Here is a 25388-nt window from a genome sequence, read left to right as displayed (position 1 = left end):
CATTTCAGGAAGGTTTGATTCCCTCAAACATAATAAAGATGAAATGTAATCATGAAGTTTGCAGATAATGGCCTGACCAACTCAGCTACATTGGCAGGTGCAAAGTTTCCCCGACAGCATTAGCTGTGCAAAGTGGTTGGAGATCTTAAAAACACCATGAAAAGGAAGGGAGGATGCACGATGTGGGGGGGGGTTACCTGTGTACCCAATGAAGACAGCTGAAGTGCTTTTTACGTGACAGTTTAAATGGAAACCTCCCACTTTGGGGAGAGACGCGGCTCATCTTTTAAAGTGCCATGCTGTGACTCGACGTGGCCGCGGCGCCTGTCTGAGCCGCCTGAGCCAAAAACAAATTGCTGCCATTGCGGCTTGATGAGGAGGAAGGGCGAGGCAGCAGTTATCGCAGCTTTTCATTACTCAATGTTTCTGACAGCTTATCTCTCCAAATGTTAAAAAAAAAAAAATAAAAATCCTTCCCTCTGAAGGTGAGAGGCTGAGTCAGGGAGGTTTAGTGGTGACAGAGACAGACGGAGGACTCATTTGGACTTACTGAGGTCTAAATGAGAAATCTTTAGCCTGAAGAAGTTTATCACAACTCAACTCGGCACCGGAGCCGTTAGAGGAGGATCAGCAGCATTTATTATCCACAGAAAAGGCTTCGCAGGCTGCACCTGCAAAAAACTTCAATCCAACTCCAAACAGATACCTGCGAGTACTCTTTACTGCTGGATTACATCACGGCGTGACAGCAAATTCAACAGGGGACGGGCTGATTGGTGAAGCAATGATGCAACCGCGATTAAGTCGTGTTCTGAGCGACGGTGAGACGCTGCGTCGGCCGTTAGATCACACAGATTCTGCTCTCACTGCTGCACTCGGGGCACAAGCGCGATGATCATCTCACTCAATCACGCAATAAATAACATTTAAAATGCATGAGGGAAGGTTATTACCAGAGCGGAGCCAACAGAAGTGCTGCATGTTTAGAAGCAGCCTCTCATTGATGCAGAGACTTCATAAATCATCTCTGGACTTTACAGAGCGTTTCACAGGCTGACAGTCTTTTAGTGTCTTCATTTTGGTCCTCATCTGCGCAAACTGCAGGCGGAAGGAAGAACTGAATAAACGCTGAAGAAAACTATTTCTATTGGGCTGATTTTGGGGTCGACAGCCGTCAGAGGAGACCTGCGGCCTGCAGGTCGGGCCCGACAGCTCTGAGATGACGCAGCTGCATTCACCTGAAGTCTGGCTCTGCAGACTCCACACACACACACAATTTAAAATCATGCACCGGAGGAGACACACGACTCTTTACCCATACACTATGAATTATTCTCCTTACTCTTACTTTTGAATTAAGATTCCAAATACTGATCGACGCTCTTTAATTACTTCGGTATGATAAAATGTATCACAGCTTTCCTTCTTCGTAATTATGACTTTTAGTCGTGGTGAAAACTTTCATTCACACAAGATAACTCCAATTAGACAAGGACACCTTCGCCTCTCTGTTTCTTTGATCCTCTTCTCCTTGTTCTTCTTCTCCTTTGTGTTAATTTGCCGTTTCTGTTGATTGCCGTGAACACAAACTCGACACTTCTCCCATCTGTTTCACATTAAAACCCCAGCTCTTCCAGCTCTCGAGGAGATACGACCTTCTCTCCTCCTCTGAAGCAATCCAGTATGAAACCATCAACGGGAAGTGTTGATTTTTGTTTCTATCAACGGCGTCTTCACAGCGAGAAACGAACAGCGTTTCAAAATTGGTCCGAATTGAATTAACAAGGAGGGAAAAAGTCATTTGGAGCAGCAGAGGGGCAAGTATGGCGTGACGGTGTTGTTGTGATGTAAATAATCTGAAGGAATGGAGATAATGATGAGCCGATCATGTGTGTATAGTCAGTGAATATGATGTTGCCGCCCCCGCCTTTATATCCTCTTCACATATTTCCTGCATATTTTATTTTGTGATTAAGAAATGAAAAAAATAATCAAATAATTCAGAAACACAACACACACACACACACACATCTGAGGACCTTGTACCAACAGAGTGATTTTTCTGAAGTGTAAATGAGGAGATATATTAAAAATGCAGAGAAACCAGAACGACCGACACGTAAAGCTAATGTAAACCTTCGGAGGGAATGAGGAAGGTGAAGACCTTCACTCTTCCAGAAGTGAATGAGTTCAGAAGGGAAAGAAAAAATAAAACAGTTGGTGAAATCATTTTTTTCTTCTCGACCTTGTTGAACTGCTCTCCACTCAGTGCGGCTCAAATATAGCTCGAAAACTGAGTTCAGAGAGAGGCGCATAAAAGCGCGCCGTTGTGTGGTTAATGCTAACTGACATTTCTCACTCCTACACGCTCTGCAGCTGCTCACCACGTCTTAACGAACTCAACACAAAGGCAGCTGCTAATGGCCGAGCACGTTGTCATCTCACCTGTAAAACCGACTCCATCAGGATTTCTGCTTCGACTGAACAGACGAGGGCGTAGCTTCGCTCAAGATCCGTCCGTGAGTCGCCTCCTCTTAGTTTCTGCTGCTCAGTAAAAGTTGGACATCTACCATTTCGATTTTTCATGCAGAAAGGAGAGATTGATAACCGTGAGCGCTGTTTTTCGATCACAAACAACAGTTTTAACAAGACAAGAAAATGTGAAAAATGTAATAAAACACTCGAATGGCAGCGTTGTATTTCATACTCTGAGCCGGAGCTGTAGCTGACAAAGATAATCCACATCCAAAGTCAAAGTCTCATTAATGCGACTTCAAAATCTTTGGTATTTAAAGGAAAACGATGCCTGCGCTCTTTCTGCATGATTGACAGCACGAGATGGAAACTAATCAACACAATTTACACAGAACATGTGTTGGCAGATAATTTGAGTCCTCAATTGGAAAAGTTAACGGATCCACTGATTTATGAAATCGAAGTCAAACTGTTGATTATTCAGTTTCATCACTGAGCTGTCTGATGAAAATCAGCAGGAACAGATCAGTTTTTATTGATGCCACAGTTTTATGGCTTTGTCTCGCACACATTTCTTTCTAAAATTATATCACATACAATCATTATTACGGTTTTCATGAAATTCGAAAATAATTTTGATGGGAAGCAGCTAAAAAATGAAAGGTTTGTTTCCCATTTCTGGGCTCTTTTGTCTTTAATTGAAATCCAATGAACAAATATCCTTAAACTTAGCCGAGTTGGTTGATTTTTTTAATTTGAATATCTTACCAGAACAAAACCACAATCTTAGTAACAGAATTCAGACTAACAAGAGAGTCCAGTTTTACTGACCCCAGATGAGTTTTTGAAACTTTTTGGATAACACAAAGTTCATTTACATGCGGTGACGGTTTATTTTAACACAGCAGCTGCTGTGAAAACAGTTTATGATCACCAAACAAAGAAAAGTTTTGAGGAGCACGAATCTGCAGGTTAAGTCTCCGTAAATATTTCAGACTTGATTACGACGAAATCTGGAAAAACAAGCAAACAAAAGAAAATCCTGCTTACTGTGATGCAAAATGAAGTAATTCAATGGAAAACAGTGTATTAATCCTGTTGCACTAACTGATTACTCTGCTCATAATGTAATTATTATACCATTATCATTACATGAATACATTCCTCTAATTAAGATTATCATTAAACTGTGTTTTGATTGGAGTCTCTATGGAAAAAAGATCAGTTGTGTGCATGTTAATATGCTCATTAACTCTCAACAAGTGTTTGTCAATATGAACTCATAATCCTGCATATTTCCACATGATATGTGATAATCAACAGCCCGTAATATTAATGTGTATATTGATGACATATAGAGAGAGATATTTTAAAAATCCAATCAGTGTGTTTACATGAAATTGTTTAATATAAAAAGTTTTCTCCTTTTTTAAATAAGCTAAAACAAATCTAAAAAAAATTATCGTCAACTGATGGTTATTCCAAAATAAGCGCCCTGTTTTCTCGGGATAGCACGTTTTCATCAGCTACAGCTAACCTGCAAAATAAATCTTGTGAAATAGATGAAGTGTTTGAAATCTGAATTAACTGCACAGCACCGAGCACGCAGGTATCACACAGGGAGGAGCAGATAAACTAATTTTATATCAGAAACTTTTAAAGTCGTCTGAGATGTGATGATCAAAAAGTCAATATCCGCTTGATCCTTTAAAAAAAAAAAAAAAAAACAACAAAAAAAACAAAAACAGCGAGATATAAAGGAAGAGGAGAAGGTTAAATCCTCTTTAAGACCAAACTTTGCTGGTGAAATAGTCAGGCCTTGGAAGTTAGACTCACTAATGTTGGTACAGCAGCATTCAGATAAAATCCAAGAAGGGAATTTAACATTGTGGGCGCCAAAACCTGTTTAATCCGTTCTGTCCAATTTAGGCAAGTTAAAAAGAGGATTTCTCTCACAGCAGCTCTCTCTGTTGTTTTGTTCATTGAGAAGAAGTCAAATATGTTTGGAGGTCTTTAGTTGGTTCAGAAATTGATGATTTAGTTTGTCGGAGTGCGAATGATGTGAATTCATTGACAGTTTTGAAAAGCAAACTCAAACTTTAAACTCCTGCGACAGAATCCGATTTTTCCTTTTTCCTCAATCAGACCAAAGCACAAAGAATCGGAGCGATCGGTTACAATCGAGTGACAATCGTTCACTTAGTTTGGCAACAAGAAGCGGCGTGACATTCCACGTGTCCGTTGTTTAAAAGTTCCTGTGAACTACTCGAAGAGCAAATACTGAGCTCTGCTGCGAGGGAGCAAAATGAATCTTTACGTTGATTATGTGTGTCCTCCAATGACTCACATTCACTTCATGGCTCTTCCTGTACCAAACGTTCCTGGATGTCGATCTTTCTTATGTTAGATCGTCAAACTCTGCACATTAATTATAATTTTTTATATTTTAATATTATTTATATTCTGTGACAAATTCAACCTGGAATAGAAACATCAGCTATTTGGTGTAACATAATAAAAACAACCAAACAAACAAACAAAAAAAAACACCAGTTAGCCAAAATGCTGATGACTTTGATTCAAATGCATAAATTATAGTTATAGCGTTTTTATTTCAAGTCAGTCAATCTGTATATGGCATTCAGTTTTCTTTGCCTACAGTACTCAAATGCCATTAAATGCATCAAGAAAATAAACGTATCGATCTTTCAAAGCAAGTTAATGGAAGGTTAGAAGGCCACGTTGGCGTGGCTGAAAACAAATCTCCTGAAAGGAATCATAAAAGCTCTGACAGACTGATAAATGCAAAACGCTGCACATTCTATTTGAAAATCCGCCTCCAGCTGCCTCAGAAAGACGTGTTCGCTGCATTTAATGAATATGACCAGAGAGGAAAACACAAGGTGCAGCAAAGTGGCATCTGCAAAGACACCTGTTACCGGCAGTTTGTTTTTTATTTTTTGGGGGTGCAGACAAAAAGACAAGTGCACACACACACACACAAAAAAGTCAACATAGCAAATGTTGGATTAAAACTGAATTGGAAGCCGTTTTGAAATCGTCCTAGAAACTGCAGAGAGCGCCGAGGATCTCAACGTGTTTGTCAAACGTGTATACGTTTGGGAAAAGACCCAACAGCTTTAGAGTGTCAAAGCCACAGATGGATCAAAATCACAGCACCGTCAACATGAACTGAAATGTTAAAACGCAAAGAGAAAGAAAAAAAAAAAAAAAAAAAAAAGTAAATCCCACGGCGCTGAAGTAAAATTGAGGAAGAAGGGAAGATCATAGGAAGTCTTCAGCGGGAGAGATTAGAGGATTATAAATTCCTGGATGTTACTGACGGATCAAAGGTGCGTATACGGAAAAGTAAGCCTTTCAGAGAAGAAGAATGCACATTATTTCTCATTCATTGGTTCATTTTTATGGGATTTCTCAGAGTTTCTGCGGTCAAACGGTCACAGAGCCGCCTCAGCACGAAGCACAGAGGAGAAAAACACAAACTTCTCCTCTACGGAAGCCTAATTCAACATTTAAAATGAAAATTTTATTTTTTGCAATAACAATTCTAACTTTTCACTGTGAAGTGCATTAATCCCATTTCGACTCCCCCGTGACTGTATTAAAATTTCACTTTCAGTCGTACTCAAAGGTTAATTCAACTTTGAAAAGTAAAATACAATGGAATTTTATTCCCCTTAATGTGAGTAATATTCAAGCCACAATTAGGTTTAAAATGCGGTTTTTGGAATAATTTGAAAATGGAAATGAATGTGGCATCTTCAAGCACTTAACCTGCTGCAAAGTGGCCAGTATTTACAAGAAATCATTGAAACAGCACTCGCAATTGATGACAAATACAATTATATATCAAAGAGCCCTTTTAGTGTCAGTTCATAATGAAAATACAGTCTGGAATTCTTCCCATCAAGGCAACGGAGCTCAAATGCAGCCTTGAAATTTCTTTATTTCAGGACAAACCTGTTCCAAGATTCGCTGCATGCCGATGACAAAAAGTCATCACGAGAGTCTGAGAATTGTTGTTGTTGTTTTATATGAAAGTATTTCAAAAGCAAACTGCACAAATGTCAAAATACAGCTGATGAAAGGTTCATGAATTTGTCGAGGCTGCGAAGAACGGCTCTTTGTGATGCGATTGTAAAAGGCAGCCACAGCTGGTCATGTAAGCCATATTTGGTTTTCGCTTTGGCCTTCAGCGACTACAATGGCAACAAAGACCACGCTGCCGTCGAGCAGGTCCTTTGGAGAGCGAGGCCCTGACGGGATGAAACTGATTTCAGATGCAGCAGAAACACCCAGGAAGTTGTGATCTGTACACGGCAGGTTTGTCTCAGCGCCTTCATTCAGATATAAATCACTGTCATTCTGCTCTGCCTTTTTTCCCACCACCCCCTGGTTTCTTATTTTAAAATCCAATTTCCCTTTATTTACTGTCACATCAGTGCCACTCACACCATCAAGTCCATACTATAAGCTCAGAACCAATTTCTTTATAACCCCCCCCACTTTAATAACACTCAAATACAAAAATAATATGACTAGGCCAAAGCGGAAAGATATGAAATGGAAAAAATAAGACGAATAAAGGGGGAAACAATGAAATTGCATGCCTCTGCAGCAGGCATAATGATGGAGAGCTACAAAAAGCAGCAGCCTGGATGGATTTGTGTTATCTGGAATATTTCGGCAGAACAGGCCTCACTGAAGCCGGCTGCAATCATCAGGTCATCTAATCACCAACGGGTGTTCAGTCCCCGTCAAACTCCCCGTTAAAAGTCGGGGTGGAAGGCGTCGCTCTCAGAAATGACCTGGAGCGATGAGCAGATGTTCATCTGATCGTACGGCGGAGAACGAATGCAACGACAAGGCCTGCTCTTCGTGTCGGCAATGTGCGCATCGTCCGCGCTGTGCGGCGGAGGAAAGTGAAGTAAAACAGCAAGAGCTGGGCCCCCACCCAGGAGGTCAGATTAGGGCCCGTATGTGACCTTTAGAAGATACGATTCTCTCCTTGGATTCAGCATTACGGATGGTGTGAAACACAGATGGGCTAACAAAACACGAGCCCCCACTCAGCGAGAACATGATGCAAACGGCGGCGATAACCTTGTTTTGTTAGACAGATATTTTTATGATGCAATATAGTTTATGGCGAAAATACTTATGTTTCATAGCCTGTGGAGCACACGTGGAAGCGTTTTATTCTACTTGTGCTACTTATATTTGATACAAGACATTTTTTTGGCTGTAAACAACAAACGGCTGCCCTTCTCTGCTACATTTAACAGACTACTGTAGTCGGCCACTCAACAGCTGCATTTGACGTGTGCGACCGTGGAGATTGTGCGTCATTAAAAGCAGGTGACCTTCAGCCAGGCCACAGCGGAAAGAGTGAAGCACAAATGTTTAATTTCTTAATTAAACATCTCGATTAGATGTTGATGTGAGTTCACTTGGTCTTCGCTTCTTGTGCTACCGTTACAGTCGGCTGCATTTTTGCAGTTATAGAATTTTCATGTTCTTTTAAACAAGTAAAACCAAGTAAAGCGACGGCAATAATACTCTGCTATAATTAAGATCGCCGATGCAAAAACAGAGAATCCTCATGATCACGTGAAATCTAATCTACAACTCCAATTTATTTTATTTTTTTTAATCGCAGAATAAGTGAAATGGAGCCGGGTTTCTCTCTTCGGAGCGTCTGACACCGAGTACCAAGTAAAGAGCTGAAAACAACCTGGAGAGGAAGAACGAAAGAATTACAGTGATTACCTCCTTGAGCAGGAGGTGGAAATTGGTGCAATCACAGTCTGGATGACACGAAGCACTTTAACAGCACTTTATTTAAAATACAGTGGTTGTTTGCAAGAACAGCCCCATTTGAACTCAGGTGGTCTCGTTGTCTTCAGGGGAAATGTGCTGCCTGTCACAGGAGGAACGAGCCCAAACTGTAGTTTCTGTTGGTGCCACCGCATCGCTTGCAGCGTGCAGTCACATTTATTTTAATGATCTATTATACGAGCACTAACAATAGCACGGCGGCTGATGCTATTAATGATGATGACTTTATCCTCCGCCGTCGTCTCGCTCTCATACGTGTTGGCTGACAGCTGGTAGACATGCCTGCCTTCACTTCTGAGATCAACAATCACATTTAGCCAATTTGTGTTTAACCGACTTTGGCCACTCTTGTAAATCCAGACTGATTAATCCTGTCTCAACATTTATATGTTCGAGGTTACTGTATGTCACATGGCTGGAAATGTCGGGCGAGCAGAGTGAAAGGCAACCTTGAAGAGCTGAATCAGAATTTCTTACTAATGTCAACGCATATTTGTGATCCAGGATACTGATACTTTCCCCTGACCAAAGTATTTTACATCTCATAAAATGACTTCCACGGTGTAGTTCTGGAAAGAAATAGCGAGGCTTTATTTATGGAGGAAAAAAAAAAAAAAAAAAAAGAAGGCATGATTACGTACAGGCTTTACTGAAATATTAAGTTTCTTGCACCCATTTGTAACCGGCTGGACTTTTATAAACTGAATCAAACGTTGGAGATTCACTTTCCTCAGGAAAACTAAATCTAATTTGACGTACATTACATTCAGTTGAGTTAATGGACGTTGCTTCTCCCGTAGCACTGTAAATAACCTGCATTCTGTGCGTGTCTCTTTTTGTCTCTCGGCCAGGTCAATTAAAATGAACAAGAAAAGAAAAAACAGACATCCAATCATTTCTCAGTGCTCCAAAATGCCAAGTGAGTAGAAAGGATCCATTTATAGCTGAGGCAATTTAATGAAATCTTCATAAGAAAGGAATGAAGTGCTTCTGTTAATGTTTCATGATGGTGTCATTAGACATAGCCAACACGCTGAACAGCACCAGGACAGTCGGTCTGCTGTTAGTTTATTTAAAACCGCCGAACACGCTACAAGCTTTGAATTATTTATCCAGCAGCATCGTAGTCATTTGATATCTCTACGGTACTTTTGGTAAGTCTGGTGTCCCCTTCAGGATTTGCCTGCACTGTCCCAGTCATGAAAAAAAAAAAAAAGAAAGAAGAAGTTTGTGGCCTTGAACAAAGTTTGAACTTTGAAACTAACTGTGACTGAGACACGTCCACTGGACCACCTTCAATGATCAGACACGTTTGTTATTTTCTTTCTTTCCTTTTGCTGATAAACATCTCCACGCTGATAGCAGCTGTCTGACTCTTTCCTTGGAATAATTTTTTGCTTGAACAGAAATCAAAAAGGATGTTTAAACCCCTGCAGACAGGGACCAGAGCCTCCTCTCATCTGCAGAACAGATGCAGAGAGGGAACGAATGATGAGAACTGAGAAGACGAAGAAGAGGGAGAGAGACAATGTAGGAATCCTGTTCTTGTTATCGTGAGAGAGGATATGTGTTGGAGGGTGGGGGGATTAAAGATAACGAGTTCTAGTTTGTGCGTTTGAAAGTGAGGGAGAGGGAGGTATCAAAGGAGGAGTAACGGGGGAGGGGGGGCAGAAAACGAGAAACATCTTTCGTGCAGATTGTGACGCGGCGCTTCGGCTTTGAGCTGAGATGATAAGGAGCGTCCCACAGACGGGCCTTCAGATGCAACAGCACCAGGTCAGACCCCTGATTGGAGGGAGGATCTGCCACGTGTGATCATCCCGGAGAAGAACAAAAGATGATGCTGAGGATGTTGGAAAGCAGAAAATGATCAGTATCTGTGATTTCAAAGAGGAGCAGGTTTAGAGAAACCTCGGCCTCCGGTTCGTTTACCAACCGCTGCATTCCAGCTCGCGATGTGATTGTTGCCATCTTGGTTTTTCTAAAACCGGAAATCTTCTGGAGCCAGTGCATGAAGTGAGAAGTTGAGTCGTTTTTCCGAAAACTTCAACACAATCTGGCTTCTTTTTAAACCCACGTTCATCGACTAGAGTGTAACTTTAAGGCTCTTCGGCACCGGCTTCACTTTTCATCCACTGTCTCAACGTCTGCTGCAGCATACGGTCGATGCCTCAGGCATCGTGGATAAATGCACCCACTTCCTCAGCAATCCGGCCAATAGCTGTCAAGATATGTCACTTTGGTGTTGAAAGGAAGACAATCTGGCGCCCACCGCTCCAGCTCAGCATCACAATGAATCCGACATCCAAACAGTTCAGCCTCTTCAATCCTTTGTCAGAAGTATTTAGACATGTCAACAAAAAAAAATAAAAATCTGAAAACTGCCTGCACCGAGGCCGTGAAATTCGTGTGGGATCTTTCTGCTGGAGGCCACGTTTGTCTGGGCAGAATTATATTAAATTCTATCCAGTAGTTGAAAAAAATATTCTGGGCCCAAATGGAGGAGCGACTGACTGACATGAACAGCCCTGAAAGCCGAAGAAGCAGGAGTTATAGTTGAGCTTTTATGAGACACCAGATGAGGTCAGTTTTAGTTTTCAGTGCCAGAGGCTTTTATACCGAACAGCGGTGTTTACGTGTGTCAGGCTCTGCGGTTTAAAAGATCCCGGTGTCTAAAGATGCTCACCTGAGGGGCTTGTTCCTGAAATGTATTCACTTACTTATTTTATCAAAGAGCACATCACTCTCCCTACGCTAAAGTATCAGGATGACGGATAGCTTCGGCATAATTTGCTTTCCTCACACGTCAGCAATCATTTTGTCGGAGAATGCATTTATTTTCCTTTTTGTTTGTCTTCGTGTCGAAGCTTTCCCTTTGAAATTCAACTCCGTGAACAGCATCGTTCATTTAGTCTTTTTATTTCAATAAATATAGATAAATAAATAAATAAAAGACTCCAGAGAGCTTTATTCATTCCATAACTTTAACTTCCACGGCTGATTTAAGTGTATTTACTTTTACTCCCACTTGTTCGGTTTAAGGTTGAGGCTTCTGTTTTATCTAAGTATTTTCCGCAGAAACAGGTGAATGTGCCTCAGCAAGGATCCCGCAGTAATGATTGGAGGGGGAAACGCTTTATGGTGTGGAGACACTCAAATAAGAAACAAAGAGGAAAGATTTTCTTTTTCTTTTGCCAGCAGATAAAGAGTGCGTGAGTGAGCAGGAGAGCACAGCCAGGTGTTTCTGCAGATAAGTTTAAAGCTTGTTGTAGATGGAGTTGACTCAGCTTTCCATTGAGCCCAGAGGGAGAGAAGCTCGCGTCTGGAAAGGTCGGAGCGTTACACCAGGTGATCTTAAAGTTCGACCTGACGCAGCTGTGAAAGTGTAGACTCCTAAAACGCACCGTGATGACGCAACACTGAACTTTAAGTACGTCACAGCAGGATGTTTCTCCTCACAAAGACAATATTTTCCATTCTGTTGTGAGAGAAAACTTGAAACTAACAATCGTGACCACGCATTGATTAGGAAACGTTTACTGAAGTAGGCCAATTTTCCCCAGAGACTTCCAAACAATTTGAATCCTTTTAATGACCTTCACTTTCAGTCCACAACATCAACTTTTATAGAAAGTCTACAGGAGAGACAGCGAAAAGCAATTTAACACAATTACCTCCCTCCCCAAACAAAAAAAACAAAACAAACCCGATCTTCAGTTTCAGCAGAAAAATGTGCATCAACTTAAGCAAACGCACAGCATGACGTTACACAAAAGCTGAGAGATGAAAATGCACCTCAGGCGGGACATATCTCATATTGTGTGTCGAACACACAAAACTGTGCGTCTGGCTTTTAACGTGAATTAGAGGTGGCAGGGTGGTGGGAGGTGGGCCACGCCCACAACTGCCACGCCTCTTCCTTCACACCTGATTGTTCACTTCTTACTATTTCCTAATAAAATCGCTCTGTCTTGTTTCATCGTCGACATCGTCAGCGTAACTTGTTAAAGGAGACCTACTTCTCATTAGAGGGACACATTGAGCTGGTGTGCTGTTAAAACAATTAGGAGGTCGGTGCTGCTGCTAAATCAGCGGCTGACTCAGGTAACGAAGCACCAAACGCGACAGAGATCAACCCGGAAAATGTCATTATCAAGGAAGCCCACAACGTTTCCAGGTATGCGCTTGAATATAACAAAGGAAACTGTTACTTTGGCTGATGATGATAAAGCTGCCTCTGAGAAGTCAAAATGAAAAATAATGGGTAGTTACCGTGGCAACTGTGTCTCCCAGAAGTTTCAGATTTTTATTTATTATTACTGAAGATTTAACCTCTACCCCCCCAAATAAATGATGCTGTGATTTAAAAAAAAAAACCTAATCGCTTTCTGAATTGTGATCTGACGACTGAAGCATTGTGGGTAAGCTGAGACTGTTTAATATTGATAAACGCTTAAGAACTTGTCGTTCATATTACTGCATCATAAGTTTGTCTTTATTTAGCCAACACCATGATCTTTCTCTAACTTTAACAAAAAAAAAAACAAAACTATGAAAAAGTTTAATTATGTTGGCTTGCAATTTTCAGCATCCATGTATTTGAATTAGCAGATTAGTTCAATGAACATTTCCTCAAAATAAATGAAAACACAAAAATACCAATAAAGAGGATATATATTATAGGTTTTCTTCAAAACAAATGTGCTTCTGCAGATTGGTTGGATGTTACAATTTCTCAGACACAGAGCAGGAAAGCAGGAAAGAAAAGAGGTTTTTACAAACTTAAACAGATTTATGAACGACCGGGCAAATTTAAATTAAATCCCAGCTTCTGAATGTTTAAGCAGAGAGGGAAACTTTTCCCGGACACTAAATCTTCCCTGAATAAAAATCGAATTTAAAAAAAAAAAAAAAAGGGAAAGAGAAATAGTCACTTTATAGACAACAACGCTGAGCACCGAACAAACAGCTGGAAAACATCAGAATCCTCATCGCTTTGTCAGCGAGCAGCTCTGGGCTCAACTTCGCCGAGAGAGCTTCAGCTTCCCACCTCTGGAGAGGTTTGATCATGTCGGCAAATTAAAACTGTGTGAGATGATGACTAACATAACGATGTGGGGGAATAGGTTTTATGGCGGTTATCATTCCCCGGAGAACTTCCACCAAGATAAATTTCTGTACATTTATTGTAGCTGGCGACTGAAGTCTCCCCGGTTCCGACTGTAATCACTCAATCACTTCTGCAGCGTGTTCAAAGATACAATAAAAACACAAGTACAACAACATGAAGCAGTGATCCACTAAATCTTTTATCCTCTCTGTCCTCAGCAGCTCGGAGCTAAGTAGATATTTTGCTTTCGCCTTTATGAAACTGAGTTTAAACTGCACACGTTATTGGCCGATTGCCCCCCTTCATCCCCGTCCGGACACTCAGGTTTGTTAACTGCAGGTATAAATGATTTATAGCGTGATACATAACTATAATTAAGATGTTCTCACACTGTCGCCCCCCTCTACAGACCGAGAAGGCAAAACACTTTCATGACAGAAAGAACGAGGAAAGGAGGACAGCCGCTCTCACACGGAGGACTTCAGGAAATGTAAAATGGTAGCAATTATATTTCATGTAGATCATCTTTTTCTTTCCCCCCTTTATTCCTTTATTTCCCTTTGTTACCCCCCCTCCCCTCCAAAGGTGGATGCAACAGCTGGCGGTGAAATGAAAAGTGAGATGTGAGCAGACAGCATCCAAAGGCCGCGGCTGAAGAATTAATTGAAAACTTTTTCATTTATCCCTTTGCATTCGCTTCCCGTCCGGCAGCAGACAAAAAGAGAGACGGGGAAACGTCTAAAGGCTTGTTATTCTCAGAATGAATCATTTCACAACACATGATAAATCATAAAAGACAGAGCTGAATACTTCACAGATAGACACACTCACTCACACTCATCCGAACATGTGTTGCATTTATATAAAAAAAAAAAACAAAACACTGCTTTGTGCAGGTTAGATTCCCATCATATAATAAGACTAGTCACCATTTCAGGTTCCTTATTTGTACACGCAAACCTCACAGCTCTGATGGTGTTGAAATTATCACTGCATTTCAAATATGGTGTTCAATTTTAACTGTGAACGCTGTAAAAAACAACAACAACAAAAAAAAAAAAAAAAAGATTTGTCCTTTAACATCAAGCAAATCCTGATTTAGTGAAATAAATCTGGCTACAGTTTAAATGAAGCATCACTGAGGGGACCGTCTCCTTCAGCGTGTCTCTCTGCAGACAGTAAAGATAAAAACTAAAGATCCCGCACTGAGAACTGGAGCCACCTTCGTCGGTCCGATCGATCACAGATTCTTCTGATATAAACGTGAAAGAATTCGAGTCTCCGGCTTCCACTTCCTGCCGCTTTAATCCACTTCTGATTCCACTGAGCTCCCTCTCTGTATGTTTCTGTAGATATTTTCTCTGCAGGCATCAAGTGGGAGCGTTTTCGCCTTGCTGGAAGCTTCAATCTGTGCACGCTCCTGAAGCACAGTGCTTCATAATGACAAAAACAGCAGCACGTTCCATCAAAACTACATTCAATGAAACTGGAGACCTCATCTGAGGTCAACGCTTCGTTACAGCCTCTCTGTGTGCGCTTTACGGACCGTATTTTCCTTTAAGGCTGAAAAATTGGCAGCCATTATGCAATATAGGAGGATCTGTGTGTATTTCACAACAACGGGATCCACCAGCGTGCTCACAAATGACTTATCAAGCCTGCGGTTGGTTTACAGCACCTGAGCACCCCGGCAGTCTTATAATGGCTGACTTTAATCTGAGTAAACATAAAACACAACAAGGAGATGATGCACAGTGCCACTGATTACAGACTGAGGCTTTATGGAGAATTTAAATCGCTGCGAGTCCTCCAAGGGCAGAGCTTTAAAAGCAATACGTCTGCAGAACTGAAATTTTTTTTCCTCCGCTGCCTCATATTGGGAAAATATATTCTTTTTCCCCCATCTCTATTTATTTTTCGCTGAAATAATACAAGCAATACATTCTGAGTCTTATGGAGTTCGTGGCAGCCTGGAAGTGAAACAAATCATTTGTATAGCACAAGTATCGGAGCTAACACGTCTGCCGTGAAGGTAACATACCAGAAATTAATAGATTCAGCTTTTTTGTGAATTTTTCCTGACTTCATTATTTAATTTTATGCGATAGCTTTTATGTTTAGTTTCGATGATCGATAGCTCAATAAGAAAAGATATTATCGTGTTGGGAAGTACTAACCTACATCTTATTGAAGCAGCCTCTCAGTAGTAGCTGTATTTCCAAAGCTGACAATGCAGCAGTTTAAAAAGAAGTGTGGAGCATTTAGCTTTTATTTATTTATTTTTGGAGATTGTTATGACCTGAACCATTTTTAATACAAACTAAACTTTTTGCTTTTTTGTCAAAAACTCCAACCATTTACTGTCCAATAGATGATCTATGTATTTATTTTACATTACATATATATATAGCAAAGTTGTTTAAACTAGTTTTTCGAAAACATTCTCACTGCAGTGCAGTTTGAGATCATCCAGTATAAAGTAATTTCCCCGACACTGAATATATATTGATGCAAAATGCCACAGGAAATGTTTGTTTTTCGGGTTTTTTGAGTGCAAATTCAGCTTTAGGTCACTTGGTTTGGTTACTTGATTAAAACACTGTGCTCCACTGCTCAGCTGGTAAAAAGGTTCATTTAGATTTAGTTTCTGACAAAACACAGATTTTGTTCCACAGACTGAGCTAAGAAAAAGCCATAAAGACAAAGAAACTGTAGGTTCAATGACAGCTGCAGATAAATGGAGAATACAGCTACAGATTTTTTCCACTTTCAGAGAAAAACGAGATTAACCTCATCACTTTCTGAATTGTGATTCATCTTCTTCTTTTGGCCATCGGTGCAAAAAAAAAAAAAAAAGAAAAAAAAAGATTCAAATAGAATTGAAGAATCTTAAAAAGATAGCATTATTCTGATCTTTAACTGAATATCATGGAATATCCACTTTGACAGATAAGAGCCACGTGAAGAAATCTAAGTCAGCAAGAAAATGCCGAGATGAGCTGCAATCTGTCTCCTGCAGTGACAGTAATAATTCTGGGATTCAAGGCGAGTGCTGTATTTGTGTGGGAGCATTTGAAACCTTCCTTTTCTTCTTCTTCTTCTTCTCCTCCTCCTCCTCCGTCTCTCCCGTCATGTGGCTACGCAGCGTGAAAATCACCGGAGGATTGATGAGCAGATACAAATGTGTGCGTCTCCTGCATAATGTCATCACTAACACTGAGCAGTGTAAACACATGACGTAAACACACACTCGCAGACACACAGTTTGTTCATATTGAAACCAGCCCAGAGGCCAAGTTTGTTCCCTCAAGTAAAGCTGTGTATATATTTGTGTTCTCATACTGAAGACACACACGGAGACTGCAAACTCAAATCTTTTCAGCTGACAAACCTGCAAGTTTGCAACTTCATAAAAAAAACAAAAAAAAAAAACAAGCACACATTTTCAGCTTGTCCTGTACACTTTGATAGACTGCAACACAAATATAGCAATACTCTTTTGCACGCACAAACTAAACCAGAAGGCTCTCTGTGGTGAGTCTCTCTAATCCTCCAGGAGGAAACACTGCAGAGTTTTATCTCTTCCTATACATAGCAGCAAATCACCACCTCCAACTGCGCACACACCATTCACTCATACACTGACACAAACACACAGCGCACAGATTTCAGCAGCGTATGTCGATGACCAAATGGGGGAATTGGGAAATGTGTTCTTAGCAAGTTAGCATATCCCTAATGCTAAGCTAACCAGCTGCTGACTGTGGCTCAGGATTCAGCATACGGAAAAAAGCAGGCCCATCAATCTCCTCATCTAACAAAGCAAAAAGTAAATGTCAAATCAATCCTTTAAATGTCAGAGATCGAAATGAAATATTTTAGAAAGTAGTGATTTCCTGAATGGCCTGATTTAGTTAGTGAAGCCGTCTCTGTCTGCCATTTCGGATGCAATTAACAGGAAAACCAAGATATTTGAGCCAAAAGAAAGAAATCACACAACTTCAGCCGTTTCTCCTGAGGGGGACGGTTCAGAATGTCCATCGCTAACAGCACCCTTACTGGCCGGAAGGAAATAACTGCCTCAGAGAGATGATCGGCGTGACACCGATGTGACGACTACAAAGTAAAATGGCAGACATCGTGCAGCTCGTTTGTTTTCTGCTCCGCATTGTTTGAGTAAAAGACTGCAGGCGGCTCGCTGGAAAGATTCCTCTTTTTTCCCGGATTATCTAAAAACGGCACCCAGTTTCATTTTTTTTTTAATTTAAAAATGGTTTCTGTCAGCCAAATAACCGACTGCAGGCCGCCCCGCACCGCACTGATGGTACCAGAAACTGATACAGTTCAGGTCGGTTGTTTCGGAACGATTCACGACTTCTGAAAATGCAAATGCGGATGTTTGTGCAGCGTACTGTACTAAAACTGAAGCGTGGAAACACGGCTGTTCACTCTGAACGGGAACATGACATCTTGGGCTCCTTTACCGTCAAGAACTAAGAGGATCATCGCACCAAAAACATCCTGAAATGTAAACCGCTCTGCGCTCCAGCAGAGTCAGTGGGCTGACATTTGCATTAGAGGTCCAACAGCCATGTAAGCTATACAGCTTATGGTCTTAGTCAGTCGCTCCATAAAGCTCCTCTTCACATAAATAAATATCTTCTCCCTGTGGACAAACAGCCATTTGCTCATTTCGCACACTGAATATCTGGCCGGTTATCAGCGCTGACCCGACAGATGGAAACGGAGTCCTTTTTGATTAGAAGGGAGAAAACACGAGGCACACACTGACCTGACACCTGCACAAGGACTCAGGAGCTCGTCTCAAAGAAATGAAGGTGAGGTAGCACTTTGAGAGTCTATCTATCATTTGACATGATTTCAAGAAATACTGTGTAATTCAGCTGTTTTTCATACAACACCATGCTCACAGACTGAAAAAGGCATCATCTGCAGGCACTGAGGGGTAAATTTGAAGTTGTTTTCTTTTCCTATAAACAAAATAAGTTGATAAGTGTGAGAGCAAGAACTCTGAAAAGCCCTCACTCAGCGTTTATTGACGGCGCCTTGAGCCCATTTGTTGTCAATTTGAGCCGCGTACATCCATAATTTGTTTGTGAGATGAACATAATCTGTGATGCTGCTTGGGGCTGCAATTGAGAAATCAATCCTTCAATATAAATAAGCCCTTAACATTTTCTTCTGTCCTCATTTCTGTCAAAGAGGGAAAAGGATTTTTTGACAGATTCAATGCAGAATCTGTTTAAAAAACAGGCCTTTTTTTTCCCCCTTCACTCTCAAAAGAATCAGCGAAGATGGAGGCCAGGCTGCTGTTGCAGATGCAAGAGGCTTTTCACAGTAAAGAAAAAAAAAACAAAAACATCTGTCCTCGGAAGTCTTATAATCTCGTATTCAGTTACAAAGGAGGATCTTCATCGGAGGAGAAGAGGAAGAGGAAAAACCCACCCGTGGGGGAAGATAACCTCGTTTGTTTCCACATAGTTTCTCCTGTTTGAAGAGTTTCGTTTATTTTCCCGAGATGAGTCAGAACTGAGCAAATCACCCGCTTTGTTTCTCTGACAATGCAGATTGAGAATCCGTTGAAATGAAAAGTTTAGCTCGATCCATTTATAGTGCAAAAATAAACAACAAAAGAAATAAAATCTGCAGGAGCCACGATAAATCTTCCTCAGTGAGCTCTTGACAGATTAAATATCTGTAAGTCAAGAATTGCTGGTATTGAGGAAGTTTTAAGAGGAGAGTTCATCTTGATGTCAGATTTGAAACTGCTGGATGACTTTCAAAGACTCAAACATTTCATGCTGCGCGGACAGACGCGATAATTTCCTCCCTATATTTAACATCAGAAGGAGCTCCGGTGGTTTTTTTCCGACCCCAAAGCAAACTGAAATCATTCCACGTCAATCTGCAGACACATTGAGTGGACACATCTCTCCGTGGAAATTCATATACAATATTTTATTTACAAAAATCAATTATTATGAAAGGCTGTCTGTACTGTGCAGCTGGGGAAAAAAACAAAACCAAAAAAATACAAACGTAAAAGGCCTTGCAGAATATTATTCAAATTCAGACACTTTCAAGGATTTTCAAAAAGTCAATCAATCTTGAGGAATAAAGTAGCAGCCGAGTCGGTCTCGGAGGGATTCGTACGTGCAGGTGCAGGTTCTTGAACAGCGTTAACGTGACTCGAAAAGAACCAGTCCAAACTAAGCTCGCTGCATTAAAGAAAACTGACAGTTACAGGTCATGACAGCAGACAAAGCTGAGGCCAACGTCAGATTCTGCATTCATACAGTTTGGACGAGAGCTGCCATCATTCGTCGATGTGGCTGGTTCAAGACATCGTCACGGGCTGTCACGGCCAAAATGTGTGGACTGCTGTCATAGTGAGGAGAAACAGGGGATGATGGCTTACTTTTGAATGTCCTTTAGGTATTGATGATATTTTAAGAGAAATATCCTTTTGTCTGCCCTCAGAGGCACAGCACACATCTTAACTATAAGATGAAGCTGCAGCGGAGGAAGATCGTTTCAGTCGAAAAGGTGGCGTCACTCACGCTAGGCCTTCATCATCATCATCATCATCATCACTGAGACAGCCGGACCTGCTGTATGATTACATCACATGACGATTCTGCCGCATATCGACAAAAATGTCGGCTGGGCGACGGCCGAGTTGGGATTTATTTTCAGGATTAGTCAGGTCTGAAGCTGCACTCAGGTTCAGGGAGGTTTACAGGCAGCGTTACTTCTGAAGACCAGTAAAGTGACGCCAGAAATGACATGAAATCATAAGTTGTTTCCTACACGAGTCGGATCATCAAAGGGAGCTTTGATTCAAGCTGGAATAAAAAGACGAGGGGTCAACAAAGCCTCCAAAAGACGAAGGATAAATGAACAGAGCTGGCGTACACGGCTCCCTTTGTCTGAACGCTGACATTAAGGTCACCATCAAAGTCTGGCATGTCTGGCTGTCAGCAGGATGGCAGCTGGTACAGTGTCACTTGCACTCTGAATGAACTAAATGGGGGCCAATCTGGATTTCTGGGGTCAGAACCAGCATTTTTTAGTTTGAAATAGCTGAATAGAAGAACTGAGAAAGGAGCACGAGCTGGAGAGGAGGACACTTGAGTGGAGCTGAGTTTTATTTTGGTGAAAGCAGTTCTTGGCTCTTTTCCATGTTTCAATCGATAAATACACAACTGAGCAGACAAAGATGGACGCAGATTCATCAGGTGGCCACAGTTCCTGCTGCTTTGGTAACCAATCCACTGCCTCAACAAGGTGGAAACAAATCTGGTTGGTGAGGTGACCTGTGTGACAAATGTGTTTGAACATTGTGTCCTGCGTAGCACTGATTTCCAGGTTAACAGCGTCCCAGAGCAGGCAGGCCAGCTTATTGGGAAAAAACAGACGACGAGCTACTCAGCGTCTGAAAGATCAGATTCAGGCCACACACACCTCTTCCTGGCTAATATCAGTCAATGACATTCATCTAAAAGTTTTCACCATCGATTTTAGCTGATGCTGTCGATGAGCCCCCGTCCTGAACCGCCACACCAACAAAAAAAAATAAATAAATAAATGAATAAAAATCACAAAACATGTAAGCATCACACGAATCGACATGAACATATAAACCTAATCCCTGAAACGACCTGGACGGAAACAAAGGCGAAAAAGTCATGACGAATTGCATCACTACGTATAGCGCGGCGCTGTGGGAGGGGAGGGAGGCTTCCAGCGGAGCGGGAAAGCAGGACGGCGACGCTTTAAGTAAATTTGTTACAGAACACAATGAGATCTCTGCTAACTAGTGTTGGGAGGAGAAAACTTCATCCACATCTGCTGGAGTCTCAGCTGGCCTGGCAGAAGCTCGGCTTTAACTGGATTACCAACAAAAGCTGAGCTCAACAACTAATAGGGCTCTTCTTCCTCCTCTCCCTTTACTCCCTTCCCCTCTGTCTTTCTATCCTGCCGTCTTCCTCCTCCTTCAGAGTGAAGCAGAGAGATAATGTGGAACACTTTCATGCCTTCTGCTGAATTAAACATAGAGAGAACAGCTTGTAGTGGGTGCTAAAGCGGAAACCGAGAGAGAGTGAATATGAAAAAGGAGGATATATAGAATTCCACCCCTGCACAGGGGTCCCCCGGGTGCTGCTGCAAATTTCTTTACAATTAAAAAGATCTGTCATCGATAGGCTGCGCTGAGGAAAGCTAAACAGGACAGCCCTTTTTTCACTAATTGGCTGAGTTGAAAAGGACTGTCAGTAGTCGTTGGGTGGAAGCAGCCAATCCGCAGGCTGAGGGGTGGCAAAAAAAAAAAAAAAAATACCCCAGAGGCTTCGGCCCACCTCCAGCTTTTCACTGTCAGAGCTGCAGATCTCCATCCATCCCTCTCTGCAAACACTCTGTTATCTTTATGCTGCAGCCAACCAGTCGGGCCACACAAGTGACAAATCTGGCCGTCTCCGACTCGCCGCTTCATGGTGAATAATTGACAGCGTTTCAAACATTCTGGGTCTCAGGTGGTCAAAAAAAAAAAACAACAACCAGAAAACAGACAAAAAAACCTCTCAGCAGGTGCTGAGCTCTCAGTTTCTGTCCCGCCTCTCTTCTTTTTCAACTCTCTATCGCTCTGATCGGAGAGGAAAAAGTCCCCCCTCCCCACGCCTGGTTGGTATTCCCCTGATGGAGCGGCCTCCTCTGTTCCACTCTCTTCCCCTCTGACTGAGCTGAGTGACCTGTTACAGCCTCCTCCACCAACGCTGGTGAAGTTTAGGAGGTTACGTTCAGGACAGCAACCTGCAGGAGCGACGCTTGTGACCTCATTATCACCTCGCTCGCTGCTACAGAGACGTGTTGACTCTTTTCAGATTGAATCGTACGATAAAAGAATCGTAAGATAAAAAAAATTTCAATTAGCTAACAAAATGATATTCAAGATCAAGTTTGTTTGACTTTAACATCTGAAGTTTCACCGATTTGATCCGATATTTTAAACCACAGAGGTTGCATAACACCCCCCTTTTTTTTTTTTTTTTTTCGGATGACAGTCATTGATTTTAAAGAAAGTTTTCCTTTAAAATCATCATTTGAACCAGAAACACATTCTGGAGCTGGATGAGAAACATGTGAATGAAAGCAAAATGTGAAGTGATACGAAACCAGATATTGACTTGGTCTGAGGATAAAAACAACCTGTCCGGATTAATCAAGCTGAGGCAGACGGTTCGTCCAACGAAGGGTCATCTAAGAGGCAGTAAGGCTGATTTAAATAAGCGGACCATGGCAGCCCTCCCTTTGACCCAGAGCTTATCACGAGTACAGGCTAACTCCTGTGGATTACACGGCATTATCCAGATAATGTGTCCTGATACTCGTGGCAGTTTAATAACAAGGTGTTCAGCTCAACAGGGGGGAAAAGGTTCCCCATCACACTGCACACAAGTGTTATGGAAGAAGTTTCCAGGTGCAGCTAATGAAAGCTTTTGATCTTGAAGTTAAGAAAACTGGCAGCATGTCTCATCGCAGAACTGCCGAGGCGCCTAAATCTCCCAGAGCAGGTGCGCTCTGCTGCCGATGACACGGCTCGGCTTAGTTAATTACCACTATTTCCACGGAGAATTGTTTCAGGAAGATTTTTTTTTTTTTAATTGAAAATGGGTTGTGCAAAAACATACGTAATGACTAATGATAAGTTTTCTCACTGAGGGTGCACGCACGCTACAAGACTCTGGAAGGAATTAGGCGCCAAAGTTCAAACCCCGGAGGAGATGCGATTGAACCGAGTCTCTCCAAAAGTTGGGGATTTTATTTTTTGTACTCTACAATTGTTTTGAAATGTTTCCCCTCAGTAACACTTAAGTTCCTCTAAACTGCAGGTTCAAATAGTAAATCCGAAGTTATAAAACAAACCAGTCTTTTCTTCGCTCCAGGCTTAAAAGCTGGATCTTGGAGCGTCCGTGCACCCCGCGGAGCTGAAAACACACCGATATAAACTATACTGCTGTGATACAACAAACAACCTTCACTGTGCGTGACACATTCGGCAACAGGAGTCACAGCATGGCTGTTGGCGACTTGTCCGAACACACGGCGACACAAACAACAGGTTACACAGTGAATAATGACAACAATCAACAATAGCTTTTTCCCAGAATGGAAGCGGAATTTCAGATATTTCAGCTTTGAATTCATAGTGTTCAACAGAAACAGAACTCATTTTGGATCATAACATCATAATTATCACAATATATTTCAACATTTTGAAGACAAAGGAGCAAATGAAACGAGACAGGACTTAAAATATGAGGTCGGGATAATTTATGGTTGCCCATTCCAAACGCACTGACCTTTCCAGAGCTGAAGATCATCACATTCTTCATCTTTTGTTCCCTTCCTTGATCTGTTCTCAGAAATATTGTGTTGACATTTCCAACACCTTCAAAAAATACTTTTTAATGATGTTTACTGAAATTACACAAAACCTTTAATATCACACGGTTTTACTTCTGATTTGACTCACAGTACCGTCGACTGCAATACGATTCAAACCACAAAAGTTGAACACACGGCACAATTATGCTGCATTTGTAAAGTAAATACATGTGCGGCTGTGATGTGACAAAGATGAAACTTAGTCCTGTTTCTGAACGTCACCAGAATCTTTCAGCAAGTTTGTGTCACCTCACAACTGGTGCAACATAAAAAAGAATAACAAATAAAGGAAACAGTCACATAGTTAACCAGTCAATTAAAAAAAACGAAACAAAAAGGTTGAAAAGGAAAAACCCAGAAACAAATAAGGCAAACGTGTTCGAGACACCAACTCTGCCTCGGTGTCTCGTTCTGCATTAGCGACAGATATCTGTTCTAAAAAGAAATGCATGCTCAAATCATTAAAAATCAACAGCTGCAACTTTCTCAAATGCACTTTTGCATGTTCAGTGAACGCTCTGTAGATTTTAACGTTGCGTAAGAGATCTCATTAAAGAGGAAGGATCAAGGCTTGTCCTGAAGACTCAGGAGTTTGGCTTTCATGTAGCCTCCGTCCACCTCGACTCTTGAAACGCTTCCTGGACCGGACAAAGAACAGGAAATAATCCGATATATAAAGAACATTCTGCGGGACGTGAGAAATGAATACATGGAGCAGAGCAGCCTCTGACAAAGCAGAGTTATCCCCTTCTCCCTGCACACGGCCATCACGGCGCTCATTATGTAAACGGAACGTGAGGAAAAACATACAAACAGCGCAGAAAGACAGAGGACGAGGAGGAAGATGAGGAAGAGGAGGAGGTGTAGAAAAAGTGGGAGGCGGAAAACAAAGAGAAGCACATTGTTGTTTTTTTTTCTTTAACTATTAAAAGAGTCATTAGCGACCCAATGTGTGAACCCCCCCCCCCCCAAAAAAAAAAAAAAAAACAAGGCTCCTGGTGTTTCTTTTCCTTAGTGAGATCAACACCATTACACAACAGTAACAACAACAACAACAACAACAACAGCAACAACAACAACATCTACAACAATGAGAAGAACAATAATTGTGCTATAGTGACACGGCGCCCAATATATAGATGATGCACTTCATTAACAGCACAGCCAGCCGCACATTAGCACACACTGTTAAGTCTGTTCTGTCACTTTGTCGAGGGGCCTCGCTTCAGCTGCTCCCACCAGGAAACCAGGTGGTGTCACAGGGTGGTGCAGGAAGCCCCCCGATCCCCCCCAGAAAAAAAAAAAAAAAGTCTTTGCTGGGATGAACAGAAACTCTGTCCCGGTTTCGGGTGAAGCGTCTCAGTAAAGCCGTTTTTGTGATGGTTTTGGAATGGCTGTAATTTGTGACTGTGCAGATGATGTTTTCTTGTCCGGTATAAAATACAAACAATGCAGTCACTCAGCACGTCAACACACTTGC

At 41.6% G+C, this 25388-nt stretch overlaps 1 protein-coding gene across 1 annotated transcript in view; it reads right to left on the bottom strand.

Annotated features, from left to right (window-relative positions):
* pvrl2l (PVR cell adhesion molecule related 2 like) overlaps positions 1–25388 on the bottom strand; it is a 221845-nt gene that overhangs the window by 63639 nt on the left and 132818 nt on the right. The window lies entirely within an intron of this gene.

This window comes from Echeneis naucrates, chromosome 11, assembly GCF_900963305.1.
Source record: "Echeneis naucrates chromosome 11, fEcheNa1.1, whole genome shotgun sequence".
In the NCBI taxonomy this organism is placed as follows: Eukaryota; Metazoa; Chordata; class Actinopteri; order Carangiformes; family Echeneidae; genus Echeneis; species Echeneis naucrates.
This window is presented reverse-complemented; position numbering and strand designations above follow the sequence as displayed.